Genomic DNA, 24582 nt, shown 5'->3' on the forward strand with positions numbered 1-24582 from the left:
AAGATTACCTCCGTGCATTTTCTTAGGGGGGGGGGAAATGTCCTGCTGAGAAATTTCGGCTAGATTTTAACATATTTCCCTGCTGTTGTCCCAAAGCTGCTTTTCAAAAGTCAGCTGGACTTTCTTGATCCAGTGGCCTTTTGAAGAGTATCTTTGGGACAATCGTGACCTAGATGGTTGAGAATCTCCATAGACCCTGCTATTGTTCATTGTTGCAATCTTGGGCTAATCAATTTGTATCTCTTTGTTTCCGTGTGATACCTGTATGGCTCACAATGTCCTCATAATCGTAAGCAGAGATTCTGGAAGTTCTAAAGACATTTAGAGTTAGCTTGGAAACATTTGTGAGAGCCGAGACATATCAGACAATTCACACTCTCTCTCTTTAGCATATTTTCCAATGTATTTGGGGAAGCTTAGATTGACCTTGGGAGAACTCCGTATTTTTTTCCCCATCAAATGCACATTGGAACAAAACATTATTAAGTATCCCTAAAGGTTTATATTGTCAGGAATTGAACAGCTGTTTTATCCAGTTTATGCCCAACCTTATTATACTTTTTATAATTATATTAGCGGGAAGATTGTAGCATTCGATCTTTGTTTTCAATCCAGCATTTACTGCCTGGTTTACTAATTAGGATGTATTTAGCTAGCACCATTACTACGTGTGATACTTTGCAGAATTGTCTAGGCAGAAGAGCTCTGCCTTCAAGGACTACAAGGGGGTGTTAATATTGCTTAATTAGTAGTCCCTTTCAATTTTGTAAAATACACAAAATGAAAAGCAAGTAATAGGGCACACCCACACGGATAGGATATAGTGGCTTGATCTCACTGACTCCCAAAAGGGGTTTGTAAACCTTTTGTACCTACTTCCCTGCTGTTAGGCTTCCATTTGCAGATAGAGGGAGTCCTCGAATTACGACCACGATTGAGCCCAAAATTTCCATTGCTAAGTGAGACATTTGTTAAATGGGTTTTTCACTATTTTACAACCTTTCCTGCCACAGTTGTTAAGTGAATCACTGCAGTTGTTAATTTGGTAACACCAGTGTTAAGTGAATCTGCCTTCCCCCACTGACTTTGCTTGTGAGGAGATCACAAGACGGGATCACGTGAACCCCGGGACGCTGCGACCGTCATAAATAGGAGCCAGTTGCCAAGTGTCCAGATTTTGATCACTTGATTGTGGGGATGCTGTAGAGGTTGTAACTGGGAAGAATGGTCATAAGTCACGTTTTTCAGTAACTTTGAATGGTCACTAAATGAACTGTTGTAACTGTTGAGAAGTACTTGTACATGATGCCTCTAGCCCAGGGGTAGGCAACCTTGGCTCTTTTATGTCTCGTGGACTTCAACCCCCAGAATTCCTGAGCCAACCATGCTGAGGGGAAAGGGAGAGGTTTCCAAGTTGAGCCATGCTGGCTCAGGAATTCTGGGAGTTGAAGTCCACAAGTCATAAAAGAGCCAAGGTTGCCTACCCCTGGACTAGAACAAGGGTGCTGGTTATTATTATTATTAGCATATGGCAGGGGTAGGCAACCTTGGCTCTTTTATGACTCGTGGACTTCAACTCCCAGAATTCCTGAGCCAGCATGGCTCAGCTTGGAAACCTCTCCCTTTCCCCTCAGCATGGCTGGCTCAGGAATTCTGGGAGTTGAAGTCCACGAGTCATAAAAGAACCAAGGTGGCCTACCCTTGCTCTAGCCACTTTACTCCAGAGAAATCTTGTCTGTGATGAATTTACCACATAAGTGCATGTAGTCCTCAACGTATGACTACAATTGACCCCAAAATTTCCATTGCTAAATGAGACAGTTCATTTAGTGACTGAAGTTACAATGGGACTGAAAAATGTTTTCATGTTTACAACCATGGTTACGTGATCAAAATTCAGTTGCTGGGCAACCGGATCGTATTTATGACAGCTGCAGAGTCCCAGGGTCATGTGATCACCGTTAGTAATCTTCAGACAAGCAAAGTCAATGGGGAGACCAGATTCACTTAAGAACTATGTTACTAATTTACTGATTCACTTAACAACTGTGGCACAAAAGACCATAAAATGGGGCAAAATTCACTTAACAACTGTCTTGCTGAACAGCAGAAATTTTGTCAGCTGTTCAGCAAGCCGAGGACTACCTGTAGTTCTTTTCCATGTTTATGCTCTTAGTATTTATTCAACGTGTACATGTCTTCAACTTTGGTGCCTGATTTAATACAAGGTGGTTATCCTTTTAAGAGTATCTCAGATGTTTCTTTTCTTCAAATAAGTGTACAGTGATTTTATTTTTTTATTTTTTCCTGCGATTCTTTCTTTTTTTCTCCCTTTCTCTCTCGAAGTTTCATGGCATTTACCTTTGCATTAACATTTCCTATTGATTAGCATTTTTTTCCTTTAAAAAAAAGTCTGTTTATTAAGCTCTTTTGTTTGTCTTTTCAAGAGCTGAAACAAAAGCCACCCAACCTTGCGAGGGACACATTTGCATGCGGTGAGCATTGCCCAAGGAAAAAGTAATTGCTAATGCATATTTATGTGGCACAAATTTGCCATTTGTTTATGCATAAAATTATCAATAGTGCAGGGCAGCCCAGCCGTAGAAAATGGTGACCTTTTTAGCTTAATAAATAGAAATCAGCTGTTATTGTGAAGAGATCAGCCATTTATACTGTGCTGTGGGATGTTGCTGAAAAGAATGTAGACTGGGGCTGGCAATATCATTAAAAGGAAGGGCACTGACCTCTCTTGGTACAGTCTATTATACTTTTATCTAATAGGGGATAAATGACTCAGGTTGAAAACAGATTGCAATCCACCCTCTACTCATACCCATGGCGGTGCTGAACAGAAACCAAACTTATTACTAACATGTTAGGAGCCAATATGATATAGTGGTAAAGATGGTGGATTGGCACGGGGGAGAACCAGTTCTACTCACCTTCTCAGCCCCAGAAACTCAGTTGGTGTCTTAGAACCAGTCACGGTCTCTCACACCAATCATTAATGTGCTATAACAGTCCAAGTACTGATAGAAGAGAATATTTGTAGCTCGGGACTGAATTGTGGGGTCCTTGGTGCTCTCTGAGCTTGGTTGCTTTCTTGTAGATGTTTCATTACCCAGTTATGTAACATCATCAGTGCACTGATGATGTTACCTGGTTGGGTAATGAAATGTCTGCAAGAAAACAACCAAGCTGAAAGAACGCCAAGGATCCCACAATAGTCAAAGTGTTGAATTAGGACTAGGAGACCCAGTTTCTGCACCCTGCCTCAGCCATAGAATATTTTATATTTATATTTTATTCGATTTCTATACCGCCCTTCTCCCAAGGGACTCAGGGCGGTTCACAGGGCATATATAAATAACGATACAAAAGTTAAAAGGAAATTAAACCAGTGCCCAATTAAAATACAACAATAATAAAATACTAAAAAACCAATTAAAAACCCATATTCCCCCATCAGGCCAGACCAGCCAATTCAAACAAGTGGGTCTTCAGCCCGCGGCGGAAGGATCGGAGGTCTGATGCCATCCGGAGCTCAACCGGCAGTTGGTTCCATAATGCCGGAGCACCCACAGAGAAGGCCCTCCCCCTGGGGGCCACCAGTCGACATTCGCTGACTGGAGGCACCCTGAGGAGGCCCTCTCTGTGGGCACGCACTGGGCGGAGGGAAGTTGACGCCGGCATGTCCATTGGTGATTTGGAGCCAGTTCCTCTTTCTTGCCCAAAGAACCCTGGTGTGGTAATGGTGAACGGATTGGACTCAGAGGGTGAGACCCATTTTCTGGTCTCTCTTAGCCACAGAAGCTTACTGGATGAGTTTGGGTCAGTCCCTGTTTCTCAGCCCAACTCAGTTTACAAGAATTTTAGTGAAAATTGGGAGGAGGGACCACTTTATATTGCCTTTAGCTCTTGAATGAAAGACAGGATATAGAATGAATGAATGAATGAATGAATCAATCAATCATTCAGTCAATCAATCAATCAATCAACCAATCAATGAACAAATCAGTTAATCAGTCATCCTAGAATGATGTCTCTGTTGCAGATTACCTGTTTTGATAACTGATGTACTATTTAAACAGAGGCAAAAGGATATATCGAAATTTGTGAGGCAGGGGAAAAGCCCAAGGGTTGTTTTTTTTTTAAATCCCATTTATATCCCACCCTTCTCCGAAGACTCAGGGCAGCTTACAATCTAAGAAGCACAAATCAATGTGCTTAGCAATAGCCTTCATTCTATGTATATGCCTGCTTATTAGGGCTTTTGGGCCCCTGCAAGCGGCAATTTACAAAGTCAGCTCATTGCCCCCAAAAATCTGGGTCCTCATTTTACCTACCTCGGAAGGATGGAAGGCTGAGTCAACCTTGAGCCTGGTGGGACTCGAACCTGCACTAATTGCAGGCAGCTGGTGTTACTTAAGGAGACATTAGCCCATGAGCTGTCACTGGTGTGACTACAGCCTGTGGATGGCCTTGGGTTAGGCTGAAGCAGGCAATAAGATTTGTCCCGTGTTATAGGTGGTACCTTGCTCAATAGTAGTAACTGTGAGAGGGATCTCGGAGTCCTAGTAGACAATCACTTCAATATGAGCCAGCAGTGTGCTGTAGCAGCCAAAAAAGCCAACACAGTGCTAGGCTGCATTAACAGAGGGATAGAATCAAGATCAAGTGAAGTACTAATACCACTTTACAATGCTTTGGTAAGGCCACACCTGGAATACTGCATCCAGTTTTGGTCACCACGATGTAAAAAAGATGTCGAGACTCTAGAAAGGGTGCAGAGAAGAGCAACAAAGATGATTGGGGGACTGGAGGCTAAAATATATAGGGAACGGTTGCTGGAATTGGGTATGTGTAGTTTAACGAAGAGAAGGGTGAGGGATGACATGATAGCAGTGTTCCAATATCTCAGGGGCTGCCCCAAAGAAGAGGGAGTCAAGCTATTCTCCAAAGCACCTGAAAGCAGGACAAGAAGCAATGGATGGAAACTAGTCAAGGAGAGAAGCAACCTAGAACTAAGGAGAAACTTCCTGACAGAACAATTAACCAGTGGAACAACCTGCCTCCAGAAGTGGTGAATGCTCCAACACTGGAAGTTTTTAAGAAGAGACTGGACAGCCATTTGCCTGAAATGGTATAGGGTTTCCTGCCTGAGCAGGGGGTTGGACTAGATGACCTCCAAGGTCCCTTCCAACTTTATAAAACTTAGCTAAATACCTAGCAAAACAATTACAACCTCTAGCAGAAATGGCAGCTTCATATGTCCAAAACTCATACCACTTTATAGAATTAGTGAAAAATCTACAGATAGACCAAAAAGACTTGCTAGTCAGCTTCGATGTGGTATCACTATTCACCCAGGTGCCAGTCCAAGAAGCTTTATCAACAATAAGAAGCAAATACCAACCACCTAACCATATTATAGAACTAGCAGAACACTGCTTATCAAACACATACTTCATACACAGAGGCCAGAGATACAAACAAATAGAAGGCGCACCAATGGGATCCCCTCTATCACCAGTTATCGCCAACCTTTTCATGGAAGAATTTGAAACTAACGCTCTAGAAAAGACTACAAACAAACCAAAACTGTGGCTCAGATATGTGGATGACACCTTCGTGATCTGGCCCCACGGAAGAAAGGAGCTAGAAAACTTCCTAACACACCTGAATAGCCTACATCCCAAAATAAAATTCACCATGGAGATTGAAACAAACAACCAGTTACCTTTCCTGGATGTACTTATATACAAAAAACAAAACGGAACCCTAGGACACACAGTCTACCGAAAGAAAACACACACCAACTGTTACCTCAATGCGCAATCACATCATCACCCAGCACAAATAAATTCAGTAGCCAAAACACTAATAACAAGAACCAGACGCCTTGCAGATGAAACACATATACAAACAGAACTACACACCCTGACAGACATATTGACAGCAAACAAGTTCCAAAAAAACAAAATCACCAATATAATTCAGCAGCAGACTCCGAAACAGAAAAACATCCAAGAAGAAGAACAGAACAACGGACGAGCCATCTTGCCCTACATAAAAGGAACAACCGACAAAATCAGTAAAGTACTACGCAAACATAACATCAAAACCGCATTTAACACTGACAGAAAGATATCAACCATCCTGAGAAATCCCAAAGACAAAATAGAACTGGAAAACCAGGGCATATACCAAATCCCATGCGCCTCCTGTCCAGCAACATACATCGGACAGACTAACAGAAGAATAGAGGTACGTGTAGAAGAACATAAGAACTCAGTACAGAAGAAAGATCGCACATCTTCACTAGTACAACACATAAACACTACGGGACACAACATCAATTTTGAAGGTACAAAAACAATCGCCAAAATAGAACATCTCAATAGCAGAATAATCAGAGAAGCCATTGAAATAGAAAAACACCCAGACAGTATGAACAAGCGAGACGACACCTCCCGCCTACATGCCATTTGGAAACCAGCATTGATAGACAAACGAATTTCAGCAAACAAGGATTTAAAAAACCAACAAACAACCCCAAATGCCACCAGCCCCAGCAAGACTCATCCACACCCAGAACAAAAACTCTCCCACACAGAAGATAGAAAAAGTCAAGCAAAAGTGCTATCACCCAAGCAGAAGAATGCACACACGAACCTGACTGACCCATACCAGAGATGCATGGCGGGTCCTCGAACTCGGAGCCAAGCCAAAGCTCTGGAGGCCACTACACAGCCCACTCCCCAAGACACCAAATCACAACACTCAGGATATTACGACACAACAAAAAACCCCACCCATTCAGAACACACCCCACCCAATCAGAAGACAGCCACGCCTCCAACCAATCGGAAGACAACCACACATCCACCCAATCAGAAGACAGCCACGCCTCCACTCAATCAGAAGACAACCACGCCTCCACCCAGTCGGAAGACACCCCCACCCAATCAGAAAGCAGCCACGCCTCCACCCAGTCGGAACACAGCCCCACCGGCAGTTGAAAGGAAAGGAACAGACAGACCACGCATTGCTCCTGAAAGCAGCAGGAGGAATACTCCGGCCTGATGATGACGGATGGGATTTCGTCGAAACGTCGCCACAACTTTCTGAAGATGAAAGGAACGCGGGAAGAAACCCGAGACTCTAGACCTACACATACAGACACCCGCGAGAATCTACGAAAACAAATATATATATATATATATATATATATATATATATATATATATATATATATATATATATATATATATATATATATATATATATATATATATATATATATATATATATATATATATATATATATATATATATATATATATATATATATATATATATATATATATATATATATATATATATATATATATATATAAAGGTAAAGGTTAAGGTTCCCCCGCACATGCGTGCTAGTCGTTTCCGACTCTAGGGGCCGGTGCTCATCTCCGTTTCATAGCCGAAGAGCCAGCGCTTGTCCGAGGACGTCTCCGTGGTCATGTGGCCAGCATGACTAGACACCAAAGGCGCACGGAACGCTGTTACCTTCCCACCGGAGTGGTCCCTATTTTTCTACTTGCATTTTTACGTGCTTTCGAACTGCTAGGTGGGCAGAAGCTGGGACGAGTAACAGGCGCTCACTCTGCTACGCGGCACTCGGGATTCGACCCGCCAAACTGCCGACCTTCTGATCGACAAGCTCAGCGTCCTAACCCACTGAGCCACCGCATCCCTTATATATATATATATATATATATATATATATATATATATATATATATATATATATATATATATATATATATATATATATATATATATATATATATATATATATATATATATATATATATATATATATATATATATATATATATATATATATATATTGTGATAAGACATACACATACATAAATTCATACATACATACATACAAGATGCAAAGAAAAAAAAAGGGCGGGAGGATTGGGTTTACTTGACCCGAAATTGCATTATGCAATGTCTGGCTTAGTTTAGATGATACAATGTGAGATTAGGGTGGCATGGATACTTGTGTTATGATAATGTGAAGGTCAATGCAGATATCAAAATTCATTATGTTCCATATAGAGAATATGGAAGGGATCCAAACCAAAACACCTTTTATGGCTTTCAGCACAAAGCATTTTTCAGGCAGAAAATAATAGGCAAAGATATCTTTAACATATCTTGAGATACCAGAACTGGGGAAAATTGCTATCCTGGGGTCTCCAGCCATCTGGAGCATAAATAGGTAACCTCTTGCTCTCTCCTTCTCTCAAAAGATTCCTTGAGACCGGTCTTCTTGCTGAGTTAGGGTTTGGTCATTTTTGCAACATCATCTCTATTCATTCAAAGACATGCAAACTTACCGTTCTTCACCCAGTAGTCCAACCCTATGGTTTTTCTGGTGATCTGCCATCTAAGTACTGAACAGATCCAAGACTTTTTTGAGATCCACCACGATCAGTAAGATACCGTCATCTGTTGTGACAAAAGTATCATGTGGTAAAAATAAAAACAACGGCAAGCACAGCCCTGTTCCTTTTGCACATTAGCTAATTGGTGGTACAAAGTGTTGTGGGAAACCTATCTATTGTCAAAGCATTTGCAAATATCAGGGTATCACATTAAACCATAATATGTTATATTTGAACATAGCACATTACTGCAATGAGACGTTGTGTTTTGTGACTCTTGATTTTTTTTTTAGAATGAAACAAGTTGTATGAAGCTAGTTATTGAATTATCAAGCATTTGGGAATATAGCTAAAATGTGCCAGACATTCTAGTTCATGTTTTATATGAAGCATATTAATCACTTCTCAAATACTTTGCAAAATAACAATAGGTCAAGTTTCCTTCAAATGTTGTTGTTTCCTTGTGATAATTGAGAAATCATGCATTTTTTTGACAGCATTGCAATTTCCATTGTCTTCTTCCAGGTCGCTTTTGAATTTCCTAGTGTAGCCTAGAGGTGCAGCGTTCTGTGGTAGCCTCACATGCAAATATGGGAGACCTGGCATAGTTTCAAAATTCAGACAAGATCAGCCAGGAGGTGCCCTTGTTGAAGCACAAGGCTAAATAATACTGTATAAAAATAAGAAAAGAGTGGCTACTATATTTGGGAAATGTTTAGTCTAGTGCTAATGGAAGAGCTATTCCATATTCCAACAGCTTGCCTCCAGAAGTTGTGGGTGCTCCATTACTGGAGGTTTTTAAGAAGACATTGGACAACCATTTGTCTGCAATGGTATAGACCATGAGTAGGCAACCTTGACTTTTTTATGACTCGTGGACTTCAACTCCCAGAATTCCTGAACCAGCCACGCTGAGCTGGAAACGGAGAGGTTTCCAAGCTGAGCCATGCTGGCTCAGGAATTCTGGGAGTTGAAGTCCACGAGTCATAAAAGAGCCAAGGTTGCCTACCCATGGTATAGACTAAGTCTCCTGCCTGAGCAGGGGGTTGGGCTAGAAGACCTCCAAGGTCCTTCCAACTCTGTTATTCTGTTCTAATTTTGTTCTGTTCAATCACAAACTAAATTACTACAGTATATTTGATCCTTCAAGAGATTCCATGGAAAGGTTGAGCAAAAATTCAGATGGGGAAAAATACCATGAATAGCTCCAAGACAAGAAGCCACGTTGGCAGAATGGCACCATTTTTGTGATAAGACACAGGAATAAAGATACTGTTCTTACAGGAGGGAGCAGCAGACATAATCTGGACCCAGGTCTGATTCAAGATTTATTTATTCTCTCCCCCTATAAATCTACGAAGACTTAGAGAAGTGCCCAGCCTAGCCTTCTGGCTAGATATGAATTTCTTTTTCTGCATAACCATTGAATGGTATGTCCTTACTTATACTGGACGCAGGTTAATATTAGGCCTCCCAAAGGACTAACCACACAGATAGAAAGTTGGCTATAAACCAATGTACAGTGAAATGATTGATTTTTCACATTTCTGAACCACCCATGTCTGTCAGACAGACACATCTATTTATCTCCATCTCCATCTCCATCTCCATCTCCATCTCCATCTCCATCTCCATCCATCCATCCATCCATCCATCCATCCATCCATCCATCCATCCATCCATCCATCTATCTATCTATCTATCTATCTATCTATCTATCTATCTATCTATCTATCTATCTATCTATCTATCTATCCTATAAATACGAAATATAAATAAAACATTATTGAATGTCTCCCTGTGATTTAAACTCTTTATAAATTGAAATTTAGTAGAAGAACAAATTAGTTGTACACTGAATTTAAAACCCTAGATTTAGGTTTCTCTGACCAAAAAACAGATTTGCTTGAGAAAACATTTTAAAATCTTCTTCCTCCTCTTCCTCCTTCTACTTCTCCTCCCCTCTCTCTCTCCCTCCCTCTTTCTGTCTATCTATGTATCAAATTTAGAACACTCCAATTTCTTTCACAGTGTACAAATGTTAAAAAAAATAAAAACTTAATATAAAATCTCCTTTTGCCGGTGTTAACTTCCCATCGCCCTGTGCGCTCCCACAGAGAGGGCCTCCTCAGGGTGCCGTCGGTCAGGGAATGTCGACTGGCGGCCCCCAGGGGGAAAGCATTCTCTGTGGGCGCGCCAGACCTTTGGAACCGTTTACCGGTTGAGCTCCGGATGGCTCCCGACCTTCGCTCGTTTCGCCGTGACCTGAAGACTTGGCTATTTGAACTTGCCGGCCTGGACTGAGGGACTGGGATTTTAGATCTTAAATTTTAAAAATTTTAAATTTTAGTATGTGTTTATTGTTTAGGGCTATTTGATTTAATCTCATTTTAATTTTTATACATTATGTGTTGTTTATAGTGTTTTAATTGCCCTGTATACTGCCCCGAGTCCTTTCAAAGAGGGGCGATATATAAATCCAAATAAATAAATAAATAAATAAATAAATAAATAAATAAATAAATAAATAAATAAATAAATAAATAAATAAATGTCCAGTCCATCTTTTGCATAATCCATTCTAAATTCAGCACTATTCATTTAGGCTTTGTGTCTAACATATTACAGAAATTACCATCATGGGGTTGAATGATCCAAAATGCTAGTATTCTATAGGAGATTGTTCCCCCTTTCTTTGGATGTTCACATTGAACTATGGCAAGAAGGTATTTGAATAGTATACCATCACACATGAGAGGTTTCTGAGTCACCTTTTAACTCCTACCTACAGTTAATCAGCGTTAGTATTTAGGTGGATTCTCACACACTTTCACCCATCTGTGGGGTCACCAATTGAGGTCATAACGTGCCTAGCTAAAATATTTCTACAACTTGCAGAACTGTTTTGAAATAATTAAAGGTCCTGGGGAAATGGCCGACTTGGAGCCTGACTCAAAGACCTTTGGTGTAACAGAGTCTTTGGAAATGAACCATCCCCATCTTTGTTTTCTTTGATACGACAATTGTCAAAATTGAATGATGTTAAAAAGAGGTGAATTCTGTGGTCAAATATTGCACTCAACAGGTGAAAGGGTAATCCATGAGCATCAGCTTTCAGCCTTGACAATTACAGTTTAGAAATAATCATGCTTATTAAAAAAAATCCAAACCTTTTCAGAATCTATCTATCTATCTATCTATCTATCTATCTATCTATCTATCTATCTATCTATCTATCTATCTATCTATCTATCTATCTATCATCTATCACTATCATTATCTAGCTATCTGACTATCTACCTAGCTGATAATATAAATATAGGAAGTTAGTGAATGCCAAGATTTAACTGGCATTTAGTCTCAGATAACATACTCATTAGAACAAACATTTCGTGTGGTTTCCATTATTTATGATCGCATTTTCCATGTCACGCTTTCCTAAATTGTTGTCTTCTGGATCTGTTGGGCTTGACGTCCATGCTTGGGCTCGATTTCTCTAACAGGCAGGCAATGTATTAAGAGATAAGTGTGCAACTTCGTGAACCCCTTTGCTCTCCTTCACGTGTTGCCCCAGCAAGCAGGTAATCCCAGGGGTAATAATCTGTGTCTATGACAGTGGGACGGGGATTTTTGAAGAAGCTCATTAATACCACCTAGGTGAAAAGATCGGAGCATGTGAATTAGGCATTCTCAGAAACATAAGTTTGCAACAAAGCAGCTCTGCCCAAGATTTGGAAAAAAGAAATTAAGAAAAGAGGTTATTGGATGGCCACCACCAACCAAAATGAAGCACTGAATTGCCTGGAAGGGCAAACATATTTTTCATCTTCATCCTTGCTTTTAAAATGGGAAGGTCAACTTAGAATTGCTAAGAAGATAATGGAGGTCTATCATTTGCCTCGTGTTATCTTCCTTTGAGCTGGATCATCTTTAATCTTCTTTCCCAGTAAATAGAATAGGAAGATACATACATTAGCTGGCCTTATAGTAAGTCCTAATCTTTGCAATCTACTGTATGTAAACACTAGGTTTTCACCATTAATGTGCCCACAGTAAACAATGACACTTGCAAAGGATGAATTTTGAAGCAGATTATAGCTTTAGGCTTTCTGTGGAATTATTTGAGGGTATTTATTATTATTATTATTATTCGGGAGCTGGAGAGAAAGGAAACATGGTCATTGAAAAAATTATGACAAATTCTTTGATGGTCCTTGAATTAAAGTCAGCTAAGAGCAAAATCTCAGATGGCCAGACAGAGAAAGCACTGGCCATTTAATCCCACGGCTGCTCTTTACCCAATCTAATCTAATCTAATCTAATCTAATCTAATCTAATCTAATCTAATCTAATCTAATCTAATCTAATCTAATCTAATCTAATCTAATCTAATAGAGACTCCCAAACTGTCATCGCAGAAGCTTCTGCACAATTAGGTTGCAAATCTTTTGAGCTCGAGAACTTTTGCCTGAGGTTAAGTTGTCCATGCCACATAAATCTGAAGATGTGAACTACTTAGCTAGACAGTTAATGCTTTCTTTTGTTTTCATGTTTCATCTTCTCTCTGGATGGATGGGAACACTTGTTTGAGCAGAAAGGGTGGAAAGAGAAATTATTGACATTTTCTTGAGGGATTTCTTCTGAGTCTAGAAATTGGGATTCAGGACATGGAGTTATCCCACTCCCTCCCTGCTTTTCTTTGCAACCAGAGAACAGGTGGTTCTTGACTTACGATCACAACTGAGCCCCAAATTTCTGTTGCTAAGTGAGATGGTTGTTAAGTGAACTTTGTCCCGTTTTATGACCTTTCTTGCCACAGTAGTTAGGTGAATCACTTGTTGTTAAGTTAGTAACCTGGTTGTTAAGTGACTTTGGCTTCCCCATTGATTTTGCTTGTCAGAAGGTTGCAAAAGGTAATCGCATGACCCTGGGACATTGCAACCGTCATAAATATGAACCAGTAGCCAAACATCTAGATTTGGATCACGTGACTGTGGGGATGCTGCAATGGTCGTGTGAAAAATGATCATTTCAGTACCATCATAACTTCAAACGGTCACTAAACCGAACAAAAGGTTGCAAATCAAAGGTGTTACCTAGCCTGGTAACGAAACGTTCGGAAACCAACCCACATGTTCAGAGAACAAACTTTCACCCTCATATATGTGAAGGTCACTTAGAGACCTCACCACATGGCTAATGCAAGAAAATAAAAGGAGTTAAGTATCCTGGATAGGACAGAAGAACATAGGCAAAAGAAGAGAGAGAAGAGGGGGGGAAATGGAATTCATATCTTATTTTCCCAGCTCATAACAATGCACTCTCATTTTTACTCGTGTAGCTTGGTTAACAATTTCTCGATTCAGCGTTGAGAGCCTTTTTCGTCTTTGAACTATTTTATTTCTCAACAGCAAAGAATGTTGCCTTTTGTGTAGGCACCCTAACAACAAAAACAACAACAACAATCACTTTCATTATTAAGGCCTCAAGACTGCATGCAAGGCAGAAATAATTCAACTATTATTTCTGGTGTAAAAGGTTTGTGAACAGCATCATTTCCCTAGAAGCTTTTTTCCAGTCTAATAACTTCCTGGAATAATGACTTAAAATGGTTTTTGAGAAAAGAAATATTGTCCCCATATTAGGCAGGAAGGAAGTCTAATTTTGATTGGCTGTCAAGTCACTGCTTGGTTAAACTATAACTGCCTATGGAGTAGAAATATCCAAGTTCTTACTCTGTTAAATGGTAATAATCACAATAATAATTCAAGAGTTTCTGAAAGTTTTCAGTGGAACAGCTTGCCTTGAGAAGTTATGATTGCTCCATCATTGGAGGTTTTTAAAAAGAGGTTAGACAACTATTTGTCTGGAATAGTATGGGGTTTCCTGCCTGAGCAGGGGGTTGGACTAGATCAGGGCTTTTCAACCTTTTCACCCATTGTACCACTTTTAGGATATGGCAACATCCGAGTACCACCAGTCGCCTAGCAAGGTGTCAAAAACTTGATGACCAAAAACAAAATAAGGGAAAAAGTGATGAAGTACAGGTAGTCCTCGACTTACAACAGTTCGCTTAGTGACTGTTCGAAGTTACAATGGCACTGAAAAAAGTGCCACAGCCGAGCATTTCTGTTGAGGATTGACAGCGGGGATGGAGTGGGGGGGTGTTTGATTTTTATTTCCCCCCCTCTGCTGGGTGGTTGCAGCAGGTTTTGGTCACTTCACATGACCCTGGGACACTATGACCGTCATAAATATGAATCAGTTGCCGAGCGTCTGTAAATCACAAGACCCTGGAAATGCTGCAACATTCCAGCTAATCAGTGCTTCTTCTGGGCTCAGAAGTGCCAGGATTGGCGCTGAGCTCCAGCTGGAGCCTGGTGCTGATCCTGGAGCTTCTGCTGAGCCCTGACAGCCCTGCAGCTCCAGCCATCTCTCGCTCAGGCTTGTGCGGTGCTGCCACCAGTTCAGCTCGTTCCCCTCCCCCGCTACCACTTTTCTAGGATGGTCGCGCACCACCTGCCAGGTGACAATGTACCACAGGTGGTACCCGTACCACTGGTTGAAAAGCCCTGGATTAGAAGACCTCCATTGTCCCTCCCAACTCTGTTATTCTGTTATTCATAATGATATAATGACTTTTATGATGGCCATTTAACTAGCTTTTAATTCTATTACAGAAGTATGTTTTGAATAGGATGTTCCAGTATCTTGGTCTTCAGAAAAATTAAAAAAAAACAAACTAAAAAGCAGAAGCAGCAGATTGAAAGGCAAAGGGCTTGCTTTTCTTCGGTAGATCCAATATTGGAATTTTGCATACTCGAAATCTGAAGTGCTACCGGTTTTCCATTATCCTCAGGATCAGGACTAATATTTTGGTTTCTGAAATATGATATTCATTTGAGGAGACATTTTCCTACCTGCATTTCCTGTTTGCTTGCTTGGACCAATCCTTGCTGGCTAAGTTCACACAACACGCCTAAAGTGCAAATCTGGGTTAACAATGCCCAGTGTACACATAACATGCCTTTTCCAAATCAGTGAATTTTAAGATGGGATGGCAGGTTTGACTGGTTCATACATGTTAAAAGAGTGTCTAGATTCGCACAAAATGGGAATGACAGTTTTCATTTTAGCCTCATCCGTCATGTTGTGTGGGCTTAGCTAGCTTGTGTAAGAACATTGAGTGATATTCTGCCCTTTTAAACTACTCAGAATTAATAACTTGAAAAAGACCAGGTTCTCATTAAGGGACCACAGGGACAAATTGTTACCAGTATTGTTTTCCATTAGGGTATCTGCATATTCAACAGGGGGACTCCCCACTCCCTTCTTTTTTCAGAGAACAAGTATGCAAATCTCACAAGAACGGAAAGTGTGTCTCAGTTTGTCACCCCAAGATTACAGGAAAAAGCAAACATTGCACTAAGAGCCTTGAAATGTATGTGTTATGTATTGGGCTCAATTGTAATACCACCTGGTTAGCTGGAGCAGCTAACGGCTCTCCAGCAACCCAGACTCCAGGTCTCCAGTGCTGCTATTGGCTGTCCCTAGGCGGCAATGGTTGCTTTAAACCTATTGGCTGCCACCTAGGGGCTAGGCTATAAATTGCTGCTAGTTGCAGCCCAATTCCAGTTCAGAACATACAAGCAATAAACCATGAGCTTTGTTGAACTCACTTGCCTCGTCTCCTTTCGTGCGCGAAGAACCCGCTACATAACAGTACGCTTCATTTATGTATTTTTTCCCCCAAGAATCCAGAGCATGCTATGGAAGTGAACCCCTTGGTCCAAGTTCAGGGATTGTCTCACAGTGAGGAAATAAGGTAGAGGAATATCTCAAGGAACTAACTGAAAAAAACCCACACCAATAATTAAGCTTCAGGCAGCTCCCCAAATGCATTGATGAAAAACCGCCCTGAATTTCCCATTTTTAAACTGGTTATAAGCGATTCTCCAGCACGTATTCCCAGAGGCAGAGCTGGTGCAGAAAAATGGCACGGATGTTTCCTCGCCTTGTCTCAAATATGCCTGGGTAAGGTCTTCCAAGGTCACTCTTTACCTACACAAAATCCGAGTCTTGAAATTATGTGCGTTTAAGAAAAAAATAAATAAATAGATAAACAAGCCATCGTCAAATGTTGTTCGACCTCAGAATCAAAGTGCTGGATTATCTTCTTTTTTTTAACTCAACTTTCATTTAATTCACAGCTTGCTTTATTAGAGAGGGAAGGGGAGAACTGGGGTGGTGGGTGGGGAAAAAATTTTCTCTTCTAATTTCTCTTCTCCCCCCCTACCCTCTTTTCCCTGTGTCTTCTTTCATGAGCTGACCAAACAGATGAAATCTGGGTACTTTAATTACCATTCTGAGCCAACTGCCTGGCCTTTGATATGGAAATCCCATTTTAACTCCAGATCTGCTGTTTTTGCCTTCCTGGTCCAGCCTGAATTTTAAGCAGCGTTGCAAACACCTGATCGGGAGACCCCGTGAGAATAGGGAACTCAGGACTTGTGATGTTACCGTAGTCATCCTCTGTAGGGAGAAAACGCATTGGGAGCTTGGGGAATGGAACTCTCCTACCTCCGTGATGGATTTACGTCTTCGGCGCCTACACACACACACACACACACACACACACACACGGCTCTTGAGCTTCTTATGGGCCCCAGCTTCGATTGAATGGGAAGGCGAGAGAATCAGCTGAAGAATAGATAAGAGCTGTCATGTACCGTTACCCTGTTATTGTCGTCTGTCTGCTTCAGGACTCCCAGCTCTGCTATAATTATTAATTGCACTTGTCAACTGCCATTAATTGCTCTTTCGCATTTCTGTCTTCGGGTAATTAGACAGAACAGCCTCGTTGCGGAGCGGCCCTTGAAAAAAAAAGCCCTGGTGGGCTTTGTTGAGAAAGACGACAATCGCTAATGGAAATACCTTGAGATGGCACCTCTCTGAGAGAAAAGGGATACGTGTCAATTGCCAGGCTGTTTTGGGCAGGATGGCTTCTCTTGAGTCCCCTAGAGTTCAGTTATCTGACTATAACTCTTGAAGAGCTGGCATTCCCAGGTCGTAAAATGATAAAACAGAGCATAAAACAAATTGCCACAAGCCAGCCAAGCCTTGAAACAGTTATGCCGGACAGGTTCACAAACCCTTCTTTACCAAGGCTTGGAGATAAAGACGGAATGCGTAGCCTTTAAAAAAAAACACAAAAAAACCCCCCAAAAACAAACAGCAGCTCCACCGGTAGTCCTTGACTTATGACCACAATTGACCCTGATATGTTTGCTGTTAAGCGTGATAGATGTTCAGAGAATTTTGACCCGTTTTATGACCTTTCTCGCCAAGTGAATCACTGCAGCAGTTAAGTCAGTAATGTGGCTGTTAAGTGGATCTGGCTTCCCACGCTGACTTTGCTTGTCAGAAGATCGCAAAGGGTGGGTCACGTGGCAACACCCCCCCCCCTTCAGGGACATCTCGACCGTCATGAGTCGGTTGCCGAGCAACTGAATTTTGATCATGTGACCGTGGGAATGCTGCAACGGTTTGTAAGTGTGGAAAAGGTCACAAGTCACCTTTTTTCATGCTTTTGTAACTTCAAACGGTCGCTAAATGAACTGTTGTAAGTTGAGGACTACCTGTGCTCAGTTTTGGAGCTGGTGAGGGAATGGGTGGGGGAGAAGGCTTAAATTCCAGAAACTTTCTCCACTTAGCTCCTTCCAAGTTGACAGGATCCTAGAAGAGTTTCATAAGGGCTGATGTGGTAGAGGTTCCCAACCTTTTGGGCACCAGGGACCGGTTTCATGGAGAGAGGTTTTTCCCATGGACCAAGAAAGCTTGGTTTTATGTGCTGCTTGCATCCCCTGGATGGGGCTTTGCTTGTTTGTGCGGCTGCCACGGCCTGGTACCAGTCCACGGACCGGGGGTTGGGGACCCCTGGCTTAGAAGTTATAAGCTGCCATGAGATGCAGAAGCAGGAACTAATCAATGATCCATTTACTCTTATCAGGGTATTTCTTGCTTCATTCCAATGTATGCAGTAGAATAGGGGTCTTCAAACCTGGCCCTTTTATGACTTGTGGACTTCAACTCCCAGAATTCCTCAGCCAGCGTGCCTGGCTGAGGAATTCTGGGAGTTGAAGTCCACAAGTCATAAAAGGGCCACGTATGAAAACCCCTGCAATAGAACTTCCCCAATTGATTTGTTGGGTATGAACCTATAAGTGGGGAAAAATTAGTTGCTAGAAGAAAGGTCATTAGTCAGAATCATCTTTACTTCATTTTGGAAAGAAGGTTTCCTTATATCACTGATTCTTGCAGTGTAAAATGCCTTGTAACAAGCTTGAGTGCTGTGATTTGATTGGCTGGAGATTGGCCTTGGGGCTATGGCCAATTTTACCCCCTTTTAATTTTTACCTAGACACAGAAACCAGCATTTCTCTGCTCAGCATTCTTCCTTTCCCATCAAACTTTGCCTTCCTGAAAGAAATACGGTATGCTCGGAACAAAAATACACAACCCTAGAAATTCACATTTGAATGTAAAATAATATATTGTGAAAGGTTTGAACTTTCATGGCATCCGACAAAATGCACATTTATTAATCTTCCTAATATCCTTTCTAGTGAAATGATTTTTAATCCACCAAAGCCAAATCTTATCCAACTATGATAGGTTATCTTTGCCTGAGGCTACAATTAGCTACAAAAGGAAGATGGAGGACTAGACTTAACAATTGTGTGCATGTTGCACATTAAAATCTAGTTCTTTGGATTTTGAAGCTTGCACGCTGTTCTGGCCTGCAAGCTTCAACATCAAAACAAATAGATTTTATCCTTAAATGTTGAGGTGTGTAAAAAGTACTGTTAATGGTTAAGTCCTCAGGGATTTATTCAACCTCTTGGCCATCACAAAAAGTTTGGGAAAGAACCTGCGTGTACTTTTAAGAAACAGTGCAAAACAGAAATCTTGATACAATAATGGCCAATATCAAGGCCAGCTTTTTTTTCCTGCTGAGTTTTATTCATTGCACGTGGAAACCTATGTGTAAGCATCCACTTAGATAGGGAGGTGAGAGAATGGGCTTAAAAAGCCATGAATGAATAGAAACAAAAAATTGAAAAGTGCTACCTAAGTGCACATGTAGCAGTTGCAACCTGAGAATCAGGAAGAAAAGCAGAAGTTTCTTCCGCTCCGGAAAGAAGAAAAAAAATCATAATTTTAGTAGACAGCATTTGGTACAATTCTTAATTGTGGTGCCCAGTAGATAGAACCACTTAGTTGACTTGGGTGATCTTGAAAAGAAATCTAAGCAGGCTCAGACTTGGTTGGAATCTGGATGGGAGACCACTCGGTATCCTAAGGCTCTAGAATGAGAAATTACAACACGGGTGGGGGGACATTCTTAAATAAGACATTGGCAAACCACATCTCTGTGGCTGCTATGATAACTTCCATGAGGTGTTAATATAATCTAGAGAAGCTAAGATCTAGTTGATCTACACTAATTATGGAACATTTACTTGTATTCTTGATTACCCGAATCTATCACTTCTCCTACTCAGAGATGGCGAATGTGTTGAGAAATTGAATCTCATAGCTGTAGGGAAGGGGACTAATGAAGTTAGGGTGTGCCATCCCCAGGTGGAATAGAGTCACTTTTCGAATTCAGTTTTTAGAAGATGCTTTAGAGAGGAAATTGATACTTTAAACCTTGCAGAAGTTTAAAGTACTGGAAAAAGAACCTTCCCCTAAAAACCCCCATGAATATCTCTCTTGGATCATATCAAGAGTCGATCAATTTCCCAATTTTGTTTCTCAGAATGACCAACCAGTTGCCTCTGATTTGGAGGAAATGGAGACACAGCCATCTCATTGTTAGTCCCCTCCAACAAGTATATCGTATATGCCAGGGGTCTTCAAACTTGGCCCTTTCATGACTTGTGGACTTCAACTCCCAGAATTCCTTAGCCAGGCACACTGGCTGAGGAATTCTGGGAGTTGAAGTCCACAAGTCATAAAAGGGCCATGTTTGAAGACCTCTGGTACATACAATATTATAGAAAGTGTTTCTCAACCTTGGCCACTTTAAGAGATATGGACTTCAATTCCCAGAATTCCCCAGCCAGCCATGGTTACAGAGTCTGCTGCTTGAATAGAGAGTTGGACTAGAAGGCCTCCAAAGTCCCTTCCAACTCTGTTATTCTCTTAAGTATTTGATGGCATCCTGTCCCAACCAGATGGTAACATCAAAGTTTTGAAAACCAATAGCCCTAGAGAGACTTCTCCTCCTTGAATTTATCCAGTTTCCTTTTAAAGCTATCCAGATTACTGACCATCAGGATGCTGGGTAGTTCTGAATTCCATAGGTTAATTATTCTTGGTGTAACCCAGGGGCCTTCAAACGTGGCCCTTTTATGACTTGTGGACTTCAACTCCCAGAATTCCTCAGCCAGCGTGCCTGGCTGAGGAATTCTGAGAGTTGAAGTCCACAAGTCATGAAAGGGCCAAGTCTGAAGACCCCTGGTGTATCCAATCTGGCATAGTATGAAGAAATCACTACATTACATGTTGCCCATGGTTAATTCACTGCCTTTTTCATGCCCAAATGTTTGTTTTACCTGCCTATTAGAACTGGTAGCTTCCTTGAAAGCATCTTTTGTTACTGACTTCTGTTTAATATAACCAGTACAATATGGCCTCAAGGCTGACTATCTGGTAAAAATCGCTAATCCAGGCCATTTTTAAGTGATGTCATGAACAGTATATAATTACAAACTAATCTTGCATTAGAGGCTTCTTACTCTACTTAGATGTGTGTTTGGGACTGGAGTAATTTATCAAATATTAATCAGGCGAGCAAAGGCTGTAATTTGGACTTTTTAGCCATTCCTCTTCCAAACTGGGGATGAAGCAAACCCACAATGCCCCCCCCCCCCCGTTAAATTGCATCCTGGATCTTGCCCCGTAAGAAACAACGAGAAGGTTTTGTTACGGTGGTTGATCTGGAAATAGTCTGGCAGAGAAAAGATAAGAGAGAACTTTATAAGGAGCAACTCGGAAGAATTGGCTCTCTGAAAATGCCAGTGCCTTTGAACCAATATTGTGGCTGTTTTCCTAGGAAACGGGGAGAGAGAAATATGTGGTGGTTCTCTGGGCCATATAGGAGTGAGTAGGGTAGTGGCTGCATATGCTGCTGTCATTTACTCTTCCATCATGCCAGCTCCGGGCCTGCAAGGACTCTTTGCACACGCAGTGGGGAGCCTTGGCTGTTAACTCTTCCCTCCACTGCTCTTTTTTTTCTTCTTCTTCTCCCCAATCCTGTCATCACTGAAAACAGGCATCTCATTCAGCGAGGCAGCAGGGGGCAGCAGCTGGCAATGGCATGAAGGCAGCAGAACTGGAATCAGCCTAATTTATGCCTGGCTGGCTTTTCCCCAGAGCTTCATGAATATCATAGTGCCATTGTAATGTTGCTCCTTTCTGGGAGCCAAACCAAACTTGGATCCTGGCTGGGATGAAACTAGAGATTAGCAAGCAGGCGCAGGGCCACGGGGGGCAGGATTGATGTGGGGTGTCAGCCAACAGAGGAACACATCAGCATCCAGATGCTGAAGCTTACGCCTCTCCTCCTCCCCCCCCCCCCGCAGGACCTCTCAAGGTCAATGCCTGTCCAAGTTCTGTTTCCTCTGCTGGGAGATCTAGATCTGGCATTCTCCTGGCTACCTCTCCTTGGGGTCTTTAACAACAATGAAGCTGCCAGCTGCTGTCAACTAGACCTGCTCACTAGTGGTGGGGCTTTTGAAGAAGAGAGGAATATCAGTCATGGTCTACCCAATTCTACAGGGCAAAGATACTGACCAGAGGTCTTCAAACTCGGCCCTTTTATGACTCATGGACTTCAACTCCCAGAATTTCTCAGCCAGGCATGCTGGCTGAGGAATTCTGGGAGTTGAAGTCCATGAGTCATAAAAGGGCCGAGTTTGAAGACCCCTGATACTGACCATCCATTGTGCTAGTTGGAAATTTGGTCATGGGTAATTGCTTGACTTCACTGTCTGGGATGATTCCTGGAAGATCACTACTGGGTTTCCACCACATTTGTCCCATCCAGACCTACACCCAGGACCAAATTAAGGACAACAGGAGTTGCCAGGCATTCAGTATTATTGGGCTACGTGGTGTGCAATCAAGAGTACATGAAGTCTTCTCATATCTTTCATGAGAAAGCCAAAAATCGTGCAAAATCTTACAGGAAATCTTTGTATAAGAGCTTGTGAAGTTGGTTTTCCTGTTCCTGTAGGACAGGGGTCTTCAAACGTGGTCCTTTTATGACTTGTGGACATCAACTCCCAGTGTGCCTGGCTGAGGAATTCTGGGAGTTGAAGTCCACAAGTCATAAAAGTCATAAAAAAGTTCTCCCAGAGGTATCTCACCAAGTATCTCATGAGATTTACCAACAGTGAGATTTTAGGTGGTTTTTTTAAAAAATATGAACAGAGTGGCTGGACATTTTTGAAAAAGCCCGAGAAGATTGCCGTTCTCTTTCCAGATGGCATTTTTTTTTCTGAAGTTCAGGCTTTGACATTTTTATAGGTTACCTGATTCCCAACAGGAAAATATTCTGATGTTAATATTTTGGCTTGTTTTGCCCACAACTCCACTTATCGGTCAGCAACTCCGATGGAGCTGGAAATAATAAATTTTGTATCTGATCTGCGGTACCTGCCATGCTTGGAAGATCTGGAATTGGCCCGAGAATGGATGGGAAATTCAGGGCTCCTGGCTCTGCCCTACAAGTATCTAGAAGACCAATCCATTTTAGCAAAGAATTATATTTTTCTATAGCTCGGCATAGCTATACTAATGGTCATCTGGATTACTGCAAACCAGATCTAGAGCACTAGGACAATTTCTTTGCATTTCTCCAGGGAAAAGAAAAGAAACATCTCCCAAAAAAAGTCTCAAGTCTTCCTCTTAGTGACGATAGAGGAAAGCAAAATCTCATGAGAAGGCATCTAGAGTGTTGTGATTCAGGGTCAGCCTGTGGGTTCGGCAGTTGGTCGGACGACTCAGAGGAGGAGGGGGGTGTTGAAGACCTTGCTGAGGGGGTTGAAGATCTTGCTGATGAGAGCCCTCAGCCAGGCCCCTCCCACTTGGTCACCACGGAGACCCAGCTGTGTGAGCCTGACAGCGTGGATGAAGATGACCCACAGCTGGCCCTGTTCAAGGACGCCCGACGCAGGAGGCAGTCAATTAGGAGTAAACAGAGGAAGGCAATGGGGCTCCTCGGAAGGAGGCAGAGAGAAGCCACGCCCTGAACTCTATATAAGGGGAATGTGTGGGAGGGCTGGTTTGCTGAAGGCAACCGCTTGGATAGTTCCTGTTTCTTAAAGCTCCTGTTTCTTGGTTCGTGTCTTGTTTGTTTTTGTAGCTATAAATTTGGCAGGCGTAATTCCAGCCTCTTGACTTTTTGAAAAAGGGGTTGTCCCTGCCTTTTCTGCAGGGCCGGTAGCAGGCTGGTACAGAACATAGAGCCAGTTTCTCAACCTTAGAAACTTTAAGATGTATAGACTTCAACTCCCAGAATTCTGCCTGGCTGAGCTGAAAGGTTGAGTTTTCGGCCCGCAATGGAAGAACGATCTTTTTCTTGACCTAATGCAGAGGTAGGCAACCTTGGCTATGCTGACTCAGGAATTCTGGGAGTTGAAGTCCACAAGTCATAAAAGAGCCAAGGTTGCCTACCCCTGACCTAATGTAACCAAGAGGCCAGCAACAAACAGCAAGGACTTCAAAGCAGTGGGCACAATGATATCACGCAAAGGCTTTTGATACCAATACATAAGTCAGGCCCATTTGCACGGTGTTGTCCTCACACAAGTGTGATCATTTGTCCTGCTTGACCCTCCAGGGGCAGAAGTGTCCACCAGAGCGACAAGTGGGAAAATAGGTATTGAGGAGCTCACAATACCAACGCCTTTCATACCGACATCCTAAGTCGACACACAGCTACGACAACTGGCATCCCAAGGTCACTGCGAGCACATCACATCTCATCCCATTACCAAGGTTCCCTAAACCGCAGGAGCGGCTTGAAAGGAACTTGGGCAATTTCTTGAAAGTT

This window comes from Vipera berus (genome assembly GCF_964194415.1).
Source record: "Vipera berus genome assembly, chromosome: 6".
NCBI lineage: Eukaryota > Metazoa > Chordata > Lepidosauria > Squamata > Viperidae > Vipera > Vipera berus.